Genomic DNA, 22,438 nt, shown 5'->3' with positions numbered 1-22,438 from the left:
ATTCTGTGGATACTTGGAGTTTTTTCTTCTCAAGTGTAGTTTGTAATTTTTTCCTGTTTATGGTAGTTCGGTAGTATTTAGATTACTGTCAATGCAGTTTGTGCATCTTGGTCTGTGTTAGTGTTTGAGCTATTGTTAGCTCTGTGCAGGAAATAAATAGCGGAGGGAAAGTGAAACAGTTCCAATCGGTGTGTCAGTTAACGTTAGCTACATCAGTGCGCTCATAAATAATTCATGTAAGCTGGATGCATGAGTGTCTGTGACAAAAATAAAAAAAAATTCTGTGTAGGTAAGCTGTTTCCATTGAGGTTTTTGGAAAATGGGAATTTGTTGGTGGGATTCCTTTGCCACAGCAGTTATTGCAAAGTGGCAGACCCTGAAACCTGGATGAGTAAGTGACCATTATCACTGTAGCAAGTGGGTAAGGCATATATTTTTCAACAAAATGTTGTGGTATGTTCTTGTGAAGAATGGGTAGTACTGCATCTATGCAATGTGAAGATGTGTTTCTTGTACAAATAAATGAAGAAGGTAGCACAGTACTTCCAGAAGCATGAGGTTAACCTGAAAATTGTGTGGGAGAATGTCTTCCTGAGCCCTTTTTAATATGGAATGACAACAAAGCACGGATCTTTACACAGTTTAACGATGTGGGCTCTGTAACTCTTAGGAGACTTCATCATTACTGACAAATCACCTTTTCTACTGCATCCAAGTCAAAGCTGCTTGGAATACTTGAAGGCTGAAGAATCTCTGGCACTGAAGTTCTCCAGCATGATGTGAGTCATTCCTTGGGTGCTGTGAAAAAAGAGCTGTAAAGATAGTAAGAACTAAGCCTTTCTTGGGGAGAAAAAGAAAAAAGAAAAAAACCACCACCACACATGAAAACCACAAAAAAAAAAAAAAAAAAAAAAAGATTAAACCATTTAATCATCTAATTTTATAATGATCAGAAAAGTTTCCTGAAAGTAGGAAATAGAAGGGACTCCCGCCCCCTCAGAAAAGCCAACTAGTGCTGGTAACAAAATTGGAGCAAGTAGATAAAGCTTTCCAGAGCAGAAGGGAACCACGTAGGATCTGTGGTTATTTTAGTAGAGGCTGAGCAGGAATATCAAGCTGTAAGCTAATGGTCTTCAGAGGCCAGCCTCATCAGGTGTTGGGCTCGTTTTTCCTGTCTCTGTCACCCAGTACCTGTCAGAGACCTTCCAAAAAACACCCAGGTCTTTTTTTCGGATGTCAGCCTTGATTTCCAGTGGTGCAGCAGTGTGGCTGCCAGCTTGGGACAGCAGTGCGAAGCAGCTGTAAGTCTACATGGACATTGGAAGAAAAGATGGCTGTTGGTGCTCATCTGCTGAGACTAATGAGGATAGCAGTAATGAGCATGGCTGGGCTGTCATGAACATTGAAAGGGATACTGATGGGTACAGTATGACGTTGCAACCCCTTAGGGATACTCGACAGAAACGTTTGGATACTGGGGCGAAAAAAGTAGATCCTAGCATCTGTAAAATATAAATGGGTTACCATGACTTCCCTTGAATGTTTTGGATATGTACATGCATTTATGCACTTGTATTTTGCTTTATTGCTAAACTAGGCATAACCCGGAATGGGCTATTTTTCCCCAAAGCGTTATTACTTTGTTAGCGCTAGATGGTGCTGCAGAGCAGGCAAAGAGGTCTCTTTTGCAGCTAGAAATCGTCTAGGATAGTTTTAACATTAAAATACTTGCGGGTGGAGTATTGATTTGGTTAGAAACCACCGCCACACAGTGCTGCTTCTCACCCCTTGCAACGCCTGCCTGGACGTCTGAGGATGCACAGTTGGTGCCACGCTTCTCTGCCCTCAGGCTGGGGGTAAAAATCCTTTGTGATATGATGGTTGCTGATGTACATGGGACAAGCACCATGTACAGCCTTGCTCTCATGCTGCTTTTGCCTCGTTGAAGCTTAGATAAATGCATTTATTTCTGTCTGTGATTTATACCATGATAAATGGGCCCTTCATGAGATTCAAATCACAGGTGTGATGGATGTGTCCTTTCTCTCCCTTTCTCTGAGCATGGCTCTGGGAAATCAGGTCACAGAGAGCAGGTGGGAGAAGAGTACATAAAACAGGAGCCACTGCGTGTTATGACTTGTTAATAGAGATTTTGAGCTCTCCTTGCAGCTGCAAATTTATACAAAGTTCAGTGTTAGGGACAGCAAACAACAAGTTGAGGTGAGAAAAGCTGACTGAAAATAGGCAAAGTGAAGGACGTCAGTCATAATGCAGCAGCACGTTGGCTGATGGGAGAGAGGGATCCTGCTGTAATTTGCCAAAAGGACTAAGCTTCAAAAAAATGCCACTTTCTGATTTATTTGCAGGGGTGGGGAGGAAGGGATGGGACTGGTGTGACTGCTCTGTTCACACTGGGAAGAAGTTCTGCTGCCATGTGTGGTGTGAGGCAGCAGGGAAACAGACACGTTCTGGGATTTGTGTCCTTTTCCTGTCACTCACTCACTGAAGTTCAGGAATTAAAGGTAAAAACCTTACAGCAGGAGACGGGGATATTTTTGAATTTTTTACATTTTTATGTGTGTGCAACTGACAAGTTTTTAGCCAGTGCTTTCTCTGCTGCACTGCTCAACAACTGTCCTGGAGTAATTGTGTTAGTAATAATATAGGAGAGAATTCATGAAGTGTAAAGACCTATGGTACCCCGTGTGTCTCACTGGTGCCAAATGTTTTATTTAACTGACCACCATCCAGTAATTTTCTGGCACCCGTCTTGTGTAAATGTATGAGTTTCCAAGCTGAATAGCTGGAGGAGGAACGAGGAGCTGCTCAGCTGTGCAGGAGCCCTGAGTACAGGCTGGTGTGTAAGGAGCGAGTGGTTAGAGCTGGGTAAGGCAGCTGTGTCGCAATGAGTCCAAGCAAAGTATTTTCAAGCTTTGATAACAGAGATGCAGAAATACTGGTATAGTTAAAACTTCACCTTAAAGTGGGATATTCTTCTGGTATTTCAGCAGTCTTAATGTTTATCCCTTCAAACTTACCAGATGTTGCGTATTGTGGGAATTCCTGAGTGCTGCTTTTCTTTGAAACACCAGTGAAGAGTTCCCCACTTTGAATTACATCAGAGTATTCCTGATGCAAGACACGAGTTTGGTGACAAACCCTGCTATTAAAGAAAACTGGAAAGGAAAAGAAAGCACCTTTTTCTTCTATTGACTCAGACAGATGCATTGTATGTAGAAAGCTTAGATCCCCTGAGACCTTAACCTTCCCCAATATAGGGTTTCATTTCCCTCACTGATCATGCATGTTAGTATGCTATCTGAAATTGAGATAGCTGTTTTTCTGTCTCTGCTATTCTGCAGCAATTAGGAAGAAAAAAAAAATAATAAAAAAATCTTGTGGTTGAGATGGTGGCAGGAGGGAACTCAAGAAAGGAAGTGTGCACATGCCCGTGCATGCTTATCGCTTGTTTGTCTTGGGGTATGTTATCCATCCTTTGATGGATAGGCTGTCAAATGGCTCCATGTTTGTGTGATTTTGTCACCCATACTTGCCTGGAGATGCTATGATGATGTTGGACCAGGTGTGGATGCCTCATGGTTGGCTTAGTGCAGCCAAACAGAACCTGATATTAATGACGTGCAGCCAAGCTAGCAAATGCACAAAGTAGCCTGAATGCATATGTATGCATATACATATCTCCACCTACATTTATGGCATGATAATTTTTTGTATTAGATGATCAGGGATATCTAACGGGAAACTAATGTTTTTGAAGTAGTGTTTACTCACAAGACTGGAGACTGAAATGCAGTAATGATACAACTGGAAGCTTCAGAAGTTGGGGTATGCGTTAATTACTTAAACCCTGTCAAAAAGGTATTTCTGCTTCAAGGATAAGTTTGTCTATCACTTCTGTATGAGAGAGGTGTGGAGAAACATCTGTGATCACTCTACTGAACTTAAAACAGCGAGTTTGTTGTAAATTGGAGAGGAAAGACAAATTCAGGTTTTTGTTTTTTCCTTTTTTTTTTTTTTTTTTTTCAGGGCCTTGCAGGACTACTTTAAAAATGAACAAAAGAACAAGAGGAATATTTAAATGTGAAGAAGGCAAGTTGATTGCATGATTTTTTTTTTTTCTTTGCACCCTTGTTCCACTTCCTTGATTATAACGTGTTGCTCACAGCTTTTTGTATTACCTTTTTGGATGGTCAATAAAGCAGAATATAATAGTTTCTTAATTGGTACATCATCCATTGGGAGAAAAGCCTATGCCTATTGAGTTTTCCTTATAGCAGATTACATCATGAATAATTCTGAGTACTGTATGTAGTCTTGTATCACTTTAACAAAAATACCGTCTGCTTTTACACACAGCTATTGTTCTGTGCTCTGATCTTTACTGATCAGAGGATGGAAAATGCTAATTAATACATTCAATCTGACTGAAGCATAGAAAGAGACAAGGAGGCATTGTGTGATCCGGAAAGGAGTGGACGCGAAAAGAAGGCACCAAGAAGGTTTCCAGCCCAGTGCTAGGAGTACTCTTGCTCTCTTATGATAAGTATGAAGAAAAGCAGAGGAACAACTGGAGACATAATGTGCAGTTTGACAAATAAGAGAGTTGCTGGAGGGAACCATAATGTGAATTGCGCATTTGATGGCTTGGATAAATCCCTCAAGCTGCTGTTTTTGTTAGAGATTTAAAGGCATTTCATTATTCACTGACAATTCTTCTGCAATGCATTAGGGGAAATTACTTCTTTATGGTGTCCCTTCAGTTACTGTCAAATTTATACCAGTTTGATCTAATATGTTTCTTCATACAGTATGAAGTGGGTTATCCAGAAGTACAGCAAACCAATGGAGAATGTAATAAAGGGTGATTCTGCTTGCTGTCTGCTTGTGGTTTCCCTTCTCCATTCTATAGGTGTATGCATTTTGTCTTTGTTGCTGTAGCACGAATATTTTTTGAAGTCTTTGATGTTTTCCATTTTTTCTGTTTACCTTGAGGCAAAAATAAGCCATTCCTTTGGTGAGATATTCCAGTAAAACTTCACCCTTTTAAGTACTTTTTTTTTCTTGTTTCTTGGCATGGTTTGTGCTCATTGGAGAAAAACAAGTAATAAAATGAATATACTGTTATAGAGCTGGAGCTGACAGAAAGCAACTGGTCTCTGTCAGCCCTCCAGGATGTACTGCATTTTGGTGACAACCAGGCTGGCATTTTGTTCCTGTTTTTGTTTTTTGCTCTTGACCAAACACAAATAGTAGGTGAATGAGATATATAATCATTAGATTTAAACCACGTCCATCTTGGGAGTTGTGGTAGATTAAATGAAGGTTTGAACTTAAAATATACAAACTGTTCTGCAGTAACTTTCCACGCTGAGGCAGAATTTTAAGGGCTCTCATACCTCATTGAACTCTTTTTCTTTGACTGAGGAATTCATAATCTTTTGAATTAACTGTGATATGGTTCACTAATATAGCACATGCTGTAAGTATAGCATTTTGAGACGGTAGGGATAAATGTGAATTAATTGCTTAAAATACAAATGCTACATTTATTGCTAGTCTTCTAAGTTATTTCAGTGTAGTTATTTGTGCCTTTGGCTCTCTTCCCAATTTTCCTAAACATCATGTCTAACTAGTATTTAAAGATGATGATGTTCCTGATGTCTAAGTAAATTGTTGAAAATCCCTGGCAGCCACTTACTCCTCAGATGAAGATTTGAGTTACTCCAAGGCAGCTGGGGTGTATTTTTTTTGTTCAGCCCATCAATCTCTAAATTGCATTCACTCCTATGCTTCATTTTGTTTTAGGGATGCCACATTACATATCAACTCTTTGAGCCAGACTGTGATACTTCATGTCTCTCAAAGCCTTCCAAACTTTCTTGGATGAACCACTGGCAGCCTGTGGGCCTTTGGCAACCTCTCACAACCAGGCTGTGATCAAATTCTTCCCCGCAGAAGTCTAGGATGATACATACTTGATTAGGATCTTGTTTCTGCTCACTGAGTTCTTTCGTACAAAGGTCTTGGTGGCAGGCAGGAGAGGTTGGCTGAAAGGTCTGGAAGCTGCATGTCCCAACTGATCAAATGATCAAAGGTTGGGACTTTTTTTTTTTTTTTTTTTTTTTTTTTTTTTTTTTTTTTTTTTTACTGTCAGGAGTGAATGAAATTCTGTGGTAGTGTGTGCACAGATCTGCCACATCCATGACTGCACATAACTCAAAAAATCACTTTCAGAAAAAGGACAGAGAATAGCTAATATAAGGAAAACTGCAATTTTGTATTTTATCAATGATGCAATTTTTGCATTTTGTAATTACGGATGTTCCTGTAGCCAAATTAATGTTGAGATCACAGAGCTGGGAGCAAATCCTGAAGTCTGGTTCTGGGTCAGGAATTGAAAGCCCCTGGGGTTCAAAGTGGGAGATAAGTTGGAATCTGCAGTTCTCCAAGCGTGCGTCAGGCTAAAGCAGTAAACTCTCCCTCTCTCCCTGCTTCATGTACTTGCCTACAGACATTATGCAGCTGATCCTCAGCTGTGTGCAAGGTGCACTGCCTCAAGGCAGCCAACTGTACCCACAGGCCAAAATTCCTGCAGTGAAAGGATTTCAAGGTTCTGGCTTTCACCCCTTTCTCCCAGACAGGCTTCCATGGCAGGCAAGGGCCTGACTGAGACTCCTCTATGTATTTACCAGGCACAGACCCCACTCCTGGGGGAAAGATTTCTGCTTTCTTCTTCTGTCAGGGTATTAAGTGCTGGATCCTGCTGCTGGGTGTTACAGAGAAGAGAAAAGTGGACTGGGAGGTTGTGTGGCCAAGGATGGGTTGGAGGTCAAAGCAACATCTACTGTTTGTCAAGGCCTTTTCATTTCAGGCAAATGGTCTTCAAGCTTCTTAAATGACACTTGGGGGTGTTTGAGTTGTTACTGAAATGCAGCCATTTCCAGAGTTAGAGGCACAGACAACATAATAGCATGCAGAAACCCCACAGTGCCAGAAAGTGGAAAATAGTGGTCTCCAAGTGGTACTACAGGAGGGATTTCAAATAGAGATTTGATGCTACTTAGACTAATTGCTGGGCTGATTAGCCTGCAGTCTTTGCTTCTGGTTCTGTTCTTTGCCTTGGCTTAAAAGCTTCTTGTCTGCTGTCCTCTTCCATCAAGAGCATTTATAGTCAGTTATTGCAGTCGTGGCCCTGCTACACCCAGCAGCCCTACCTTGGCTTGCTGTTTGTGTGCTTGTTACACACAAATTGCCATGTTTCACTCTGCTGGTTTAACTGTCTGTTAATTAGGCATTTTCTAAGCAGTAGTGCCAGGTAGGAATAAATCTGCTAGAAAGCAATATTGCTCGAGTTTTCCAGTTTTTGTGCATGGGTAACATCAGGTCAACAGTTATTTGTCTTCTGCATTTAGTGAAACTGGGGCTGAATGAGGTGTCCTGGAAAGGTATAAATGTATCTGAAGTATTAGCATTCAGAAATAGTAAAACAAACAAACGAAAAAAAAAAACACAACTCAGAACATTATGCATTGGAAGCTTTAGCACAATCTGATATACTATCTATTACAGTCAGTTTTTAGGTAATTGATGGCATTAAAATACTCTCAAGGCCTGGATTCTCACTTCTTTGGCTTCCTTCCCCTTCTTCGCCTTTTCTTGCCTCACCACACCCCACCACCCCTATTCTCTCTCCAGATCCTCCCCCCCACCCACAAAAAAAAAGAAAAAAGGAAAAAAGAAATCTGTAGTTCTATAATTTATGAGACAGTCTCGTAAATTACCATGGTGGAGTTAGTTGTCCAACTGCCTGTGACCTGCTGGGTATTTGTTGGAAAAAAATAATGAATTCTAAGAGTTTCATGAATCTTAATGTGAATGATTCTCCATCTGAAAGTTTGGACTGGATTGATTATTCCCCAGTTTGAAATATTTCCCTCTTCTATTCCAAGAGTAGTAACATTAACCTATTCTTAGGGAACCTGTCACCCAAAATGCAGATAGCAAAGAGTTGGAGAGAAGAGCTGGCAATTCACCCATAATTTCAAAATGTTATTGGTCTTAGGTTACCACGTTAAAAGGAAGCCAGGATCATTTAACGCATGACTTACTAACCAAGAAAGGAGCTAAATTTAACAGAGGACATTCAAAAAATTGTTCAACCAATGCTAGTGTTGATGTTTGTATCCTGAACTGTATGTAACTGGAGTTGTTTCGTGAACTGGAGCTGGGAGTCTGAAAACCATCTTGTTTCTCTGGCTTGTAAATGAAGAACATGCTCTGCAAAAGTGTGCTGAGATAATTGTGTCCTTTGTAATGAGTTTCAGTACTCACTCAGGCCTCCCATCAACAGTACCAAGCTGGATATGCAAGGTATCACTGAGAAAGGACAATATTGTCTCCTCCCTTTGGGAGGGGCAAGTACGTTCAAGGAAGAGGATGCATATGGATGGGATAAAGCAGCATAATAAATGCTCTGCATACTCCTAATTCTAAACTATGAGATTTCTGCCTTAGTGCAATGTTTGTGATACAAGAATCCGTAAGAGGGAGAGGGCAGGGCCATTCAGTTGTCATCTGCTTGTGTCCACAGACATCTTGCAGACTCTTAGGGTTTCTTTAAGCCAACTTTAAGGATAGAGATGGTGCCTGTGTTCCTGAAGTTGGGAGACACCCTTAGGCTCTCTTAGGACTGTGTGGGAGTTGCCATGTGTATAAGGATGAGATTGTGATCTGTGAGAGATGTTATGTTCCGACTGCTGCTTTGGGTTTGTGTTTGAGAGTCTCTGGTTAATGTAAGCCATCTGAATCCTGCATTTTCAGTATGTTTTTTTGTTAAGAGTTAAAAAGATCCACACACACCCTGTTCCAAGGTCAGAATTAACTCCAAGCCTGCAGCCAAAATCTGTATAGCCTGGGAGATCCAACTTACAGCTGATAACCCACATACTCGGAAGGATGTTTATCAGCAAGAATCCCTTTCTTCTATCTTTACTTTTCATCTTAGTTCACTTATTTTCAGGTGGTGAGAGGTGTACCTTTATAATGCTTTAAAAGTTTTAAAATGGGACTAACAGCTGAGAAGCAATGCAAACAAAATGAAGGCAGTACAGCTGGGGACACAATGCCTGCTCCAGACTTGCTCCCCTGAGGTGAGGAAACTCCCGTTCATCTTAATGCATCTGCTTCCTCAGGTAAAGCTGCCTTGTACAAATAATGGCAGGAGGTCAGCATCGTCTCTTTGAGCTGAATGGCTAACAGAAAAGGTCCGATAATGCTCTGGTGGCTTTTTTTACTTAAAAGATAAATAAATAAATAAACAAGATTATCTTGTGGGGCTGAGTGGTTGCTTGATCTGAAAAAAAATAATAAAATTATTTTCCTTACCTGCTTTACCTTGTCTCTCCTCAGCCCCTGGAAAGAGATACAGAACTGAAATCAAGACAGGGTATTGAGAGAAACTGTGCTCCTCACATATGGGGCAGCTGAAGAAGTCTAGCATCTGATAGTAATTGATTAGTAAATTAAATTTTAACAACCTAGAGGCTGCACACGGTCCAGCCCTGCTCCCCTAATATAAATCATTCAGATTTGCAAATACGAAACACATGTTTTTCTGTCTGACCTTCTCTTTTATGGAGCAGTGGAGATTGCAAACGCAGATGCTCAGGTTTGTCTGCTTTCCTGGCCGCCAAGGCCGCAAATGGCAGCTTTGCTCTCGGAGCACACGTTACGTTGATGTTGCTTTGCGACCTGGAGAAGAGATACGGCGGCAGGCAATAAAGCTGGGCTGGAAGCTGCTCAGACAGCCTCGCTCCCTTTAGGCCTTGTTCACCCAGAGCGGAGCTGTGACCTCCTGCCCTGAAGCCCAGCTCCTCTTCCCTTCCCTGCCATGGGCGGGAGGAGGACACAACTGCCTCCATAACGTGGCTGACAGCAGAAGGCAGGCAGTCACCTGCTGTCTCCACCAGCAGTAAAGTGCACGTTTTGCCTGTTTCCTAGCTGGTTTGGCTTAAACCCAGCAGTCTTGAAGCACTCAGTCTCCGGCGGCTGAGGCAGGTCCTTTCCCCACGCTCCTTATTTTAGCTGCGAGCTCCAGCGTGGACCTGGGCACCACCACAGCTAATGCTGCTCACCCTTTTCCTGGAGGTGTTTAATGACTAGTTTAATGAGCAATTAAAGATAGTTTTCCCCTTGAGAGCTGAAGCCAGCCTGTCTTTATACCCCTGGAGGAAGGTAGGGCTCTCCATGTGTACCGTTTCTTCCCTTTCTCATCGGAAGGGCATGTCCCAGTCTGACACCTAATTTCTAGCACTCTTATTCTGGAGCAGAAGTGGAGACAGCATGTTTAAAGCCTCAGATCTACTCTGACTGCAGTCAGTGGGAATTTTCCTATGTAGGTGCTAAGTATTATTCAGTGTAAGCAAAACTTGGCCCGTTACTTTTAACTTATTTTCCATTATAAATCAAATCCCTTCTCTAATTTTTGCCTGAAATCTTTCCTCCTACAGAGGAATTTGTTGTAGCTCTAAAGTTGCCATGAGGTATTCCAGCCACGAAAGCTTGAAAATAATTTTCTTCCCTTTTAGAAGTCATGTTTCTCAGGGAATCTGACTTGCCCTAAAACTTCTGAATGTGATTTATTGATGTATTACAACCCAGAGAGTAGTTCTGCTGGTTGTTGGGAGGGCAAATGGATTGAGTTCTGAGGCCAACAGCTTTGTAGGCTGAGGTGTTAGCAAAGCATTTAAAGCTCTCTCTGTGTTACTGATGAAGGAACGTGTTTTAACACCCACGTATCTCTGCTCTCCAGAGTTTAATAAGACAGCAAGAAAGATTTAGGTCCTGAGCTTGAACTCACACCGAAATAAAGCAAGCCCAGACTTAAGTGGAAGCTGGGGAGTGCTTTCCCTTGGGAGCATACAGCACTATGAAGGGGCGCCGTGGGATTCTCCTTCAGGGACAGCAAGCTGTACCTCCATATCTTCCATTGCACTCTCCCATCAGGGTGTTGGTGATCTGTAACACCCCGTGCAGGAATCCAGGAGAGAAAATAGGTGCAGTGAGGATGAAAGCAGCAAGAAGCCAAAAACTGAAGATGTGCAGAGGTTGAAGGGTGCAGCTGGACTGTCATTTCAACCTCTAAGAAGACAATGTTTTTAAATAATGGCTGAAGACTTCCAGTGCTGCCTGTCCACACCTGTGGATGGGATGGGGCAGTAAGGACACATCAGTGGGACAAAGGAGTCAGTACAGAGGATCCATCATAGACATTGTGTGTGGTTTGGGAGTCCTACACTACCTAGTTGTAGGCTGGTCCTGAGGATCTTCTGTACTTCTCCATGCTTGGCCATGTCACACCTCCTCCCCAGATGGAAAAGGGCTGAAGGCAAAAGAAATCTGGTCACATGGACTGAATGCCTTTAAGTGGTTATAACACATTAAATGTACACCTGCAGTGCACTCACTGCATTAATTTCATACAAAATAGGTTTAGTTCATGTGCTACAGAACCTCACCATGATGCTAATCAGTTTAATAAGACAGTCTAGACCACTAGTATGGTCTAGACTGGACCCAGAGCTGGGAGGTTAGAATTAGGTGCTCTTTAAGGTCTCTTCCAACCTAAATCTTTCTGCGATTCTATGAAAGTCCTTGTGAAATTTGTCCTCAGTCCCACACTCCAAATCCAGATGACAATGCTAATGCTGTAGACACACCAGTGACAGGAAAAATACATATTTAAACGTTACTGCAAAGGGGAATCCCAAGAGAGCTGTGTGATGCCTTTGCACTTAGCAACACTCAGAAAAATTTTGATCTAGAAGTATTTCATGGCCATATAATGTCTGGAGAATTGCTTTGAGGTGGGAGGGAATCCTTTCAAAAACTTTGAAGATTCAGTTGCATGACAGTTTATTCATGCAACTGGTGCTACAGGTTGCAGTTAAGCATTGATGTGGATGTTCACAAATCATCTTAAATCTTAGTCACATTAGGGATTACACAAGGTATGTGAAGCTGCCTCTATTCAGACTGCTGTCAGCAGTATTTCGTTTACTTCTTTCTTGTTCAGGATGCTCAGCATCTTTTATGCATGGGGCTATGGCATTATGATGATGATGATGATGATTTATTTTAAAAGATAGAGCGCTCATTCCCAAGCTGCTGGAGTCCTTACCAAAGTTAAATAAGACTATGGAGTAGATGAGTACAGGATGAAGGTGGAAATTAATTTTTCACCTACTGAATGTTTTTAATGTTAATGCCATCTTTTTTAACACAAGATTCCTGTACCACCCTATTAATAATAGCAGAATGTGCTAATATTAATGTATCTTGAAATGGAAGAAGACCTTTCCACTCATTGCAGCAATGTCTTCAGGACTATGCAGTCATCTCTCCTAGAGTGCAACAGTGCACAGAGATATTAATTTTATGTAGGAAGACAGATTGATGTACTTTTTTTTTTCCTCCAAAGTAACTGGATTATGTTATTTGAGACTTTTTTTTTTTTTTTAATTGCTCGTTTTAGGCTTTTAAACCTGATGACATTGGTCATTAATGCCCTTTAGTGTAGAAATTAAAAGCTAAGGTTCCTGTATGAATTGATGTTGGATGACAAATTCCTGCATTTCAGTATCATTTCGATTTGCACGTTGTTACTGTCTGGATGTGGTTAGTAGTTCTGCATTCATTTAAAGCAATAACACTGGTTTTTATTGTATTTTATTTTTTTATTTTTTTTACCTCTGAGGGAAGAAGTGTTAACAGCAGTCTTGCTTATGAGGTAATGCAAGAGAATGATAGCACTCTCAAGTTCTCATTTGCAGTGATGCTTGCAACCAAGACATCTCTCATCTTAGGCTGAGCACAGCCACCAGGCTTATGAAGCCAGACTCACAGCCCATCAGTTGTAAGCTGTTCCCCAGTCTCTCCCTGCTGCACAGGCTGGCTTTGTTGCCCTGCTGCCGAAGACTTTCTAAAATCTAAGTGGCATGTTGCTTTATTCAGCAACCAAACCCTTTCTTGTAGCTGTAGTGCCTCCTGTCAAGCACAAGGCCATCTAAAAAGCCAGCCATAGTGTTTGTCCTTGTTATTTTGTTGTGGCCATTAGAGCTGCGGGGCTGGGGCCGCAGGTAGGGATGGGTCTATGCAGGCTCATGTAGTTGGCTCTGGAGACCAAACCTCTCATGTGAAGAATGAGCAATGTGTGTGTCTCTGTGAGATCTGACACTTTTGGAAAAAGTGAGAAAGATGGGCATCTATCAGTCTTTACCTGGATCACTTTCCTGGTCTGGGTAGGACTGAGTGCTTGCTAAATTCTTGAACTGTCAGCATGAGCCACGAAGGGTACTGCTCCAAAATACTTGTGTTTGGGGTTCTCCTAGGAGAAGAGACCAGCTACGATGTAAACTCATCCCATCTGCTATATTTCTAAATAGTCCCTAAGCAGTCTTCCTGGAGGAAACATCAGAGATTGCTTTTTGAAATCACAAAATAATTAAAGCTTGGCATCTGCTGAAAGAAGCCATACTATAAACCTGCCAATGTAACAAATATGTACACAATATATAAGCAATTCATATGAACATATGTAATATATACAAATATAAGCACTATATTACCATATACAGCATTTCTTTGTGCAGTGTCACACAGACATGATGCAGGATGCCAGTGTGCATCTCTGTATTCTTGCCTGGTGGCTACATGCAATATCTAACAGGAGAGACTACATGGTTTCAAGCATAGCTACAAACAAGACTGTTTGGACGGGGGTTTCACTGCTGAAGGCTAACATATTATTGCCTCTCTTCTTAATTAAGTCCATTCTTAACACTTTTTCCCTCAGAAATGAGACTTAGGTGTACAGTGCGAGCCCACCCCCAGTTTCTCTAAGAGAACAAAGTTTCTACCACAAATTTATTGTGCTTTACCTCTCTAAGGGCCTTATCTTCACATACTTACATATAGAGCTTCCAGTTTTTTATTCCCTTTGGTTTAGTTTATTCTTTTCCTAGAATTGTCCAGGAGGTGCAGACAAACCTTCATTGTGACAAGATCACCCTCTTTTCCCACAGTCATCTCTTTCACCCCTTAAATCTTCCTCCCATACTTACTTACCAAGCTAGCTGTACCTGTTATGCCCTGCACACTGGGTGCAGGTGTTGGTCTGGCTTGAGCATCTAGGCCAGCAAGCAGATGACAGCACTGAGCCAGACCTGCCACTACACTAGTGGATTTTTTCCCTCTTGTGTGCAGCCAAGAGTACTGAGTGTGGTTTGGACCCTCTTGTTGGGGATGAGAAGCTGAATGGGACATCTTAAAGCTTATGGGCACAGCTGAGCTGTGATCTGCTACCCTGCCCTGGCAGCTGCAAATTCCACTTGTCACCCAAAGCTTTTCTTTCTATGTTGTATGATTATTCATATACCTAAAACTATATGTATTCTTCCCCCTTTTCATTCCAGCCCCTGAGGAATCGGGAAGATAAATTGTATTTAATGTCAGCCCAATTGTCTGAGATTTTGAGTGTGAAGTGGGGAGTCCCTGGGAGAGGGCTGGAAATCCTCCAAGCTCATAAGACCTGCAGACTTTAGGGAGCTGTTGCATACAGTTTTTCAATGTGGATTTCTTGCCAGATCAGCTCTGAAAGAGATTAGAGGTCGTTGTGATGAAAGCTGAAGAAGGCTGAATGCTAAAGAAAATATAACAGCTGCTGGAATGTGCAAACCTGAGGTCACAGCTATACAGGATTGAGGAGAGGGATCCAAGAAGTAGGAGTTCATGGTCTGATACTGAAATTATATTTTACAGGGCTGTACAATGTGACTTCTTCTGATGAGCTTGTAAAGAGCTTGTCAAAAGCCAAATCTCTAAATCTACATGCCTTTCAAATACTGTCTTGTGCCATTGCTATCTGATCCTAGCTGATACCAGGCCTCCAACCTTTCTTTGCCTTCCACTTGCATTTTCCCAGTGCTCCCACTGATCTGTGCATTTCAGAGAAGGGTCTGGCTGGTGCTTCAATCACTTTCCTTCTGTTTTCATTAAAAAATGCTGCCAGCCGCCTCATATAGGCAATGGGGTGACCTGTTCAGTTGGCTTCAGATAGGAATAGCTCTAATATTTCACATCCACGTAAGTCTTACTGAACTGGTTTATCTTACTTGGAGCATGGCAGCTGCAAATTAGTGAAGTGTTGGCTAGTGGTGAGCAGAGAGAGACCCAACTGTACAAATTGGCTGGCTCTGGAAGTAAGTCAGAGTTAAATAAGCCAGGAGAATGGGCAACTCCCTGGAAAAATGCTTGGCTGAAAAGGAGATCTGGTCTTCTGCCTCTCAATTGCAACCTTTTTTTTTTTTTTTTAATTATTATTATTATTTTTTTTAATTTTTAAAATTTTTAAGCACCTAGAAATCCCATGGGGCTCCAGCTCACCTGGATGATCTCTATGTAATCTCTGTGATCTAATTAAACATTAAGACATCTCCCAGCAATATGTCCTTTTCCTGCTGCTTGCTTGTTCCTCTTTTAGGGCAATGCCTATCTCCAGGATTTTTTTTTTCTGCTTGTTGAAATCCACTCATAAATAACACGTTTCTCTCTCTAAATGAGATATAATTCTTCTATCTACGTTATTTCAAAAGAGTTAGCAAGCATAAATACAATCCACACCCCCTATTTTCCATCTGCTTTCCTACAAGGTCTCTTGCAAGTTCCATTACAAAGGCTGTTCTCTGGGAACATGGAGAGGCTGTGTTGGTCTCCAAGACAGAGCCAGGCAGATTCACCTATCCAGGATCTGCTTGTAATTTTACCTTGTTGCTCTACTTATAGTTCAGCAGCTTGGAGATCACTTCTGCCTTATGTTACTGAAGAAAGAAAGCAAAAAGCTTGTGATTTGCATGACTCACATAACCCACATTTTCTGTAAACTAATTATTTTCTGTACAGCACTTGCCTTATGCAATGAAATCACCACTTTCCTGGTGCAATTTCTTTGTCCCAGTGGTGCAAAGCTGTAAAGACAACATAACCATTGATGACTGGTGATCAACTGCTGCTGGGACACATCGTATTTATAATCCTAACACTTGATTAGGTGCTGGATGGTGTCTGGTAAGGCCTCTGTGATCATTTGGTGAACTTGAGTGGCTCTATTTTTTTTTTTTTTTTAAATAAATATAAAAGTAAAAATAAAAAAGCTTAAAGAATTATGTCATAGACCTGTTTCCTAAAACCCAATTCTCTTCTAGGGCATGCGCCTTTGTTATATACTTTAAGTCAGTAGATGTCGAGCTTTTAGATGTCTCCAAAGAGTTTAAATCTTGCTATTGACAGGCACTGCTGATGCTAAAGATGCTAAGAGCATCTTAGGCAGTTCTTTATGAACTATGCAATTGTGCTGGCCAGACAATTATACTTCCTCCATAATACTTAGGGTCTGTTCTGAAGGGCTCCCTGTGTTTTCTGCAGCAATGCTGTGTCTAATGCCTCACTGAAACATTTGGACAAGGATTATCCTGGCTCTAGAAGGGCTGATCGCTTTATGGTGACATGGCCCTACATGGTCAACCTGTTGCTGAGGGATGACCAGAGAGCACGGGGGTCTGAAGACATTTCATTTGACCCAGGGTGAAACATGCAACTACAAAGAATTTTATGGGACAGGAATGCCACAAAAATGGAATGCCAAAGATATTTTTTTCCCCTCCATCTTTTCACCTCCTACCCTCCCAGCCAATATTCACTCAGGGCATGGAGAAACATGCTTAGACAGTCAGAAAGAACAACATCTGTAAAACCTCAGGGGAGCAGGCTGCAGCATATGGTTTGGTTGAGGACTTCTGAAGAATTTCATCAGTAATAAAGTCTCACCCAAATGTTGGTTTTGACGGCACTGTAAGTCCTGTTGAAAACCACTCTCAGCCATTTTATCAGCTGTAATCAGCACCTGGACAGATTTAAGAAGTAATAGCTACACCAAAAATGCAATCAGTACTCTCTGCAGGAACAGTTTGAGGAACTAACACTTCCCCAGGAGATGGAGCAAGAAGATAGCATGTTGCAGACATCTTTATGAACAGAGGCTGACACAGCCAGAGAGAGAGAAATTAAGCAAAATAGTTTCAATGCAAAATGCTGGTCTTGAGGAACCAGCAGAGTATAAAGTGAGTCCCAGAGGTGAGGATCACAGAATCAGGGGGTTTGGGAGGGACCTCTGGAGGTCCCAGAGTAGCTCCTGCTCAAGACAAGACCAGGTTTACAGCTGCACCACCTTGCTTGGGGTAATTTGTCTGAGCCTTGAATGCCTTGAATGATGAAGTCACCATGGGTGTTTGACCTCCCTCATGGTAGAAAACAAACCAACAAAAAGGGAATTCTCAAATCTAGGGGAATTTCCAGTGTTGCAACTTGTCTCTGTTGTTTCCTTTCCCACCATGGTGGGACTTGGAGAGAAGTGTGGCTCCATCTTCTCTATAGCCACCTACCAGGTGTTTGAAGGTAGTAGTTAGCTTTCCCTTTAACCACCTTATGTCTCTCTGTCTCTCCATTCTTGTTCCCCGGTACTGCTTAATGTTTTATATTGCTTTCAGAGGCTAGACTTGAGGTCAGGAAATGTAGGCTTGTCCCATGAGCTGGATCCCGGTGAGCAGCGTGCAGAGTGCCAGCAGCGGAAGGGGAGTGTGCGGATGGAGGGGTGTTGCAGGAAGAGGGGGGACTTCTATTTTAAATGATTGTGTTGATCAGCACTCAATCTTTCCTATGGCCAGGAACTTGAATAGCACTAAATCTTGATAGCAACCGTCTGGAAACTTGTGTTAGTGATTACTGCTGGAAGGGGTCAGCTTCATGCTTTATAACGTTCTCAGTAGGGGCAGCACAGTCAGGTTTCATACACACCCTCTCTGTAAAGGGAATTTTCTTTTTACTGGTGTTGGTGTTTCCCAGGAAGTGTGCATGATGCAGGACCAGGTGCAATACTGTACCAGTAGAAGTGTACCAGTAGAAGTGTACCAGCCCACTGATTAACTCAATGTGGCTTTTGATCTTTTTTTGTTTGTTTGTTTGTTTGTTTTTGACTCATTTCTTTGTAAATGTGACCATTGCAGGAGGTGACCAAGTGGAGAGTGGATGGGCTTGTGCAACATGTACTGGGTGTGAAGCCGCATTATTTTTGCTGGTTGGTAACAGCATGGGAGAGAGAGGGGAGGCCTAGGGGTGCCTTCCAGGAACAGAAATAATCAGATGCTTGTGCTGCAGCTCAGAGTTCAATTTGTATTCCACTGGCTTTTTTTCTCAAAATAAATAAATAAATAAATAAATAAATAAATAAATAAAAATACTGCACTTGACATCTGAACCAGTTCTCTTCTGGTTTTATATGGAACTGGGATATACATTACAGTTCCTTTGGGAATCCATACTTCAGACTTTTTGACTTCTGTGAGTCTAATTTCTCAATCTGACTGTTCCATTAAACATAAATTGAATGAGGCTATAAACACCTGTAAGTAAATGTCTTAATTGTTATGTCAACAACGTAAGCATATATGGCTTTTTAAATGGCACAAAAGACCAAATCTTCCACAAAATGGCTTGGAATCTAACTATACAAATGAAAAACTTCTTGCCAAGTCTTGCTTAAATGTAGCACACATTTTTATTACCAAAAAAAAAAAAAAAGTGAATTGCCAAGGTTTATTTTTTCTCCTGTAGGTGACGTCATTAAAATATACTGACGGAGGTGGTAGGAGAAGAGGAACCCATGTCCCTGCTCTGAAGCCTGTCTCCATTAGCTGCTGCTTGTCTGAAATTCGAGTGCACCTGGACCGAGATTTACTCTCCGTCAGTCTCAGTGCCTTTGTGACAAGTGATGCTGGGTGCCACAGCAAAGCTATACACATTATTTTCATGCATAGTGTCTGCAGGGTTAGAGCAAGTCAGGTGCAATGCAGAGTCCTCGTGAGTTGTGTTGTGTGTGGCTGCCTTTGTCACCCCCAAGCGTCATCCCCCATCTCACCCTCCTCAATGATTTCCCCCCAGTTTCCTCTTTACTGCTGCCTCTTTTTTTTTTTTTTATTTGTAGAGCTTATATGAGGTAGGGGTTAAGCAAATAAAAATATGTCAGTTTTCATCTGTTGATTGAATTCAACTATAGCCATGGGAAACAGGCTTTTGAAAGTCATAAAGTAGAGTGTTGGCTCAGGCTGACTCACAGTGTCTGAATCTTGGTGAAGTGCAGCCAAATCATGATGTTGATTAGGTAAAACAGTCCTTGGTCTATTTTGATCCATCATGAAAGGTTTCATAAACATAGGTTGGGAAAACTGATGAAGAAAAAACAAAAAAGCTTCGGTTCATAGTAAGCAGTGTATTGAGAACTGGCAAATCTCTCTGCTTTGTGGACCTTCCAGATGAATTTGTAATAGCAGAGAAGGAATGTTTTTGGAGATAGGTGTTGCCAGCTGAAACAGAAAACACATTACTGTAAACAGCAGTGGTTACATTTGATTTTTTCACAGAATTAAAAATGATGTTTTTCCTTTAACAAACCCTCATGTTTCTTCCTGGTCACCCTTGCATCATTTTTCCATATTACCTGTTGCCATAGTATCCAAGTAATGATGCCAACATGATTCAAGATGAGTGAAACTGCATGCTGCCGTGTGTTTACCTTTAACTTGGACAATGAAAGTATAATGCAAAGCTACACCAGATGTCTACAGCTAGCAGGGCTGAGAACTATATTAGGGTGTTAGCGTATAAATCAGCCCTCTTCAGGTCTGTCATTCAGACCCCTTGTTTAGCACTTGGTCTCCATGCATAGTCAGTGGAGAGAGGTGCCCCAGTTCTGGGTACACCTGGTCTAGCATTTGCCCTTGGCCATGTAGGTAGCATGAACACAAGTGTTAATTTATCAGTCTTTCCTCAGCATATCTTAATTTTTTTTTGACTTGTTCTCATAGCCTTACTGGAACTTTTTGTGTTAAAAATAATAATAATAATAATAATAATAAAGTGGCATTATGCAGAAATATTTTCATAACTTATTTTTTTTATTATTTTTTGAATGCTTTATCTTACTGTTCTTGTATATAATTCTGCCTTGGAGATGACCTATGTGCTTTAAAATACCTGAGCCTCAGAGCAAGCAAACAGCCTGCAGGCAGTTTGATATAGAGAGGTTTGTCTTCATGATCCCTGTGGACTCAGAGTGGATACAAATGCTCCCTCCCGTGTTGTCTTCAGAGCAGTGTGTTCCCTCATGTCAGAGATGTAGGCTGTCAATGATGAGCTTTCTCTCCTGTTAAAACTGGTAGTTATGGTCTGTGCTGCTGAGAAAAGTGTCTTTCAACACGTGACCAGCTGAGTATACATGTGCGTGTGTGTGGTTCTTTCTTCTCCTAGATACTGTTGAAATGTGCCCTCAGATATGAGGAAAATAACTGTCCTTTCTTGCTCATGTGACCTATGCAAATGTTAGAAGTTGTTTTGGGACTTTCTTAGAAGACGAAGTGCTGTAGTAAATGAATAAGACTTACAGCCGTTTAGATAATAATAATAATAATAATAATAAAGTGCTTTAGGAGAATTTTAACCCCTTTCTTGTTGGTTGCGTTGGAGTGCTTGAGTCAGTCTGTTCCCTCCAGTCCCTTCATCCATTTCTCAATAGTTCGTGCTTTTGTATCTGGGAATGAAGAAAACCTCGGGGTGCTGTGCTGAGCTTCAAGGAAACCCTCCAGCATATTGCTCAGAGGCAGCTGGCTAGAAAGATACCATCTCTGCCACTCTGCATGACTTGCTCTTTATTTCATACCCAGGAGATCCAGCTCAGTGCATGGGTATCAGTGAGACTGGCCACAGGGAAAGGATAGGGCTTGTTTCTGCCTTAAATTGCAGGCATAGAAATTGGCTGTGTCCAGGACAGCTGGTTCAGAGGGGTTCCTGCAAAGCTCAGCAGAAGGGAGCACCCTCTCTCTAGGTGACCTTTCTTGGTGCCTCCAGACTCTGCCTAGGATGCTCTGAGATAGCATGCGTCATAGGGACCAGTTCCTTGCATGCCTTTGGAAGAGAGCTGGGGCCATGTGAACCCACACTCAACTGAGATCAAGCATGGGAAGGGGTGGACAGATCAGGGAAAAAGATAAATGCAAGGGCCGCTTTCTGAGTATCCACTTTCCTTGAGCTGTAGCACAGCAGACTCAGTGTCTGTCAGAAACCCTGGTGGAGACCAGCGCCCTTCCTGTCATTTGGACCCTGACCAAGACCACCAACATTTTTTCTTTTTTAAAAAGCTGTAAGTTGTTGAAGTAGCTACATAAATCTAACGGCCCTGGAGGAATGGCTGCGGAGTCTGCCTAGGCAAAACAAGCAACAGAAATATTACTTCATCAACAGAGTACTAAGGATGTGTTTTGAATCCACACATCATGAGCTAATTACCAGATGGGCTGAGCAGAGCAAAAGAAATAGCTTGGATGATAAATATCAAAAAGGATGATTCAAAAAGCCATCTGAAATGCATTCTGTCTCCTTGCTCACACAGACAACCTTCAGCCATTTCACTTTACATGGCTGTGCCTTTTGCTTTGTTAGATTTGCCTGGTGCTTTACTGGGATGAGAGCATGAAGGTGCATTTCCAGCGTGAACCCTTGCTAGTTCTCTGCTGGTGTCTCATGCACAGTGTGGGAGCAGGACCTTGCCTGTCTGGGAAGTCTCTTTGGGATGGATATGGGGCTGAAACCACCAGTGAGGAGGCTGGGCTCACTGCCTTTTGTTGCTTTGCAGTAGGGCCCTGGCAGCTGTGAATCTGTGGAGATGGAGGGGAGAAGGAGGAGGCAGGGAAGGGGATCTGACAGCTGGTGCACATGAGACTTGATGACAAGCAACAGGGAGCCCAGCAATGAACATCACCCTGTTCTCATTAGGTGCAAAGAAGAGAGGGAGCAGCATCAAGCCATCCAAAAGTGATCATTTTTGTCCTGTAAGTACCCTTTGAAGCAGACTTAAGTAATATACTTTGTTTATGTGGGCCTGTTTATTTTATTTATTTTTCTTTTTTTTTTTTTTTTTCAGCAAAACAATTAGTAGTTAGAAACATTCATTGAGTTTTTTCATATTTAACTGTTTGTTCCTCAATCTGTTTTCCTTTCTTTTTTTTCCTATCCATTTGAACAAGAAGTCAAAAAGCAATTCCATCTGTATTTCTGCTCATCTTTAAAGTCATCAGCAGTGAGCACTGTGTTTGTGCTCAGCTGATGATGAATTATACACTCAGAATAAAAACAAGCAAAAACAATGCATATCCAATTTGTATTTTATTTATTTATTTATTTATTTATTTTTTAGGCCAGGTAGCACGGTGCTGTACCTGGAGCTCATCCTTAATACTGTGACACCATATGGAGG

Source organism: Netta rufina (assembly GCF_964035555.1).
Source record: "Netta rufina genome assembly, chromosome: 2".
In the NCBI taxonomy this organism is placed as follows: domain Eukaryota; kingdom Metazoa; phylum Chordata; class Aves; order Anseriformes; family Anatidae; genus Netta; species Netta rufina.
The sequence above is the reverse complement of the archived record's forward strand: the minus strand, read 5'-3'. Positions refer to the sequence as shown.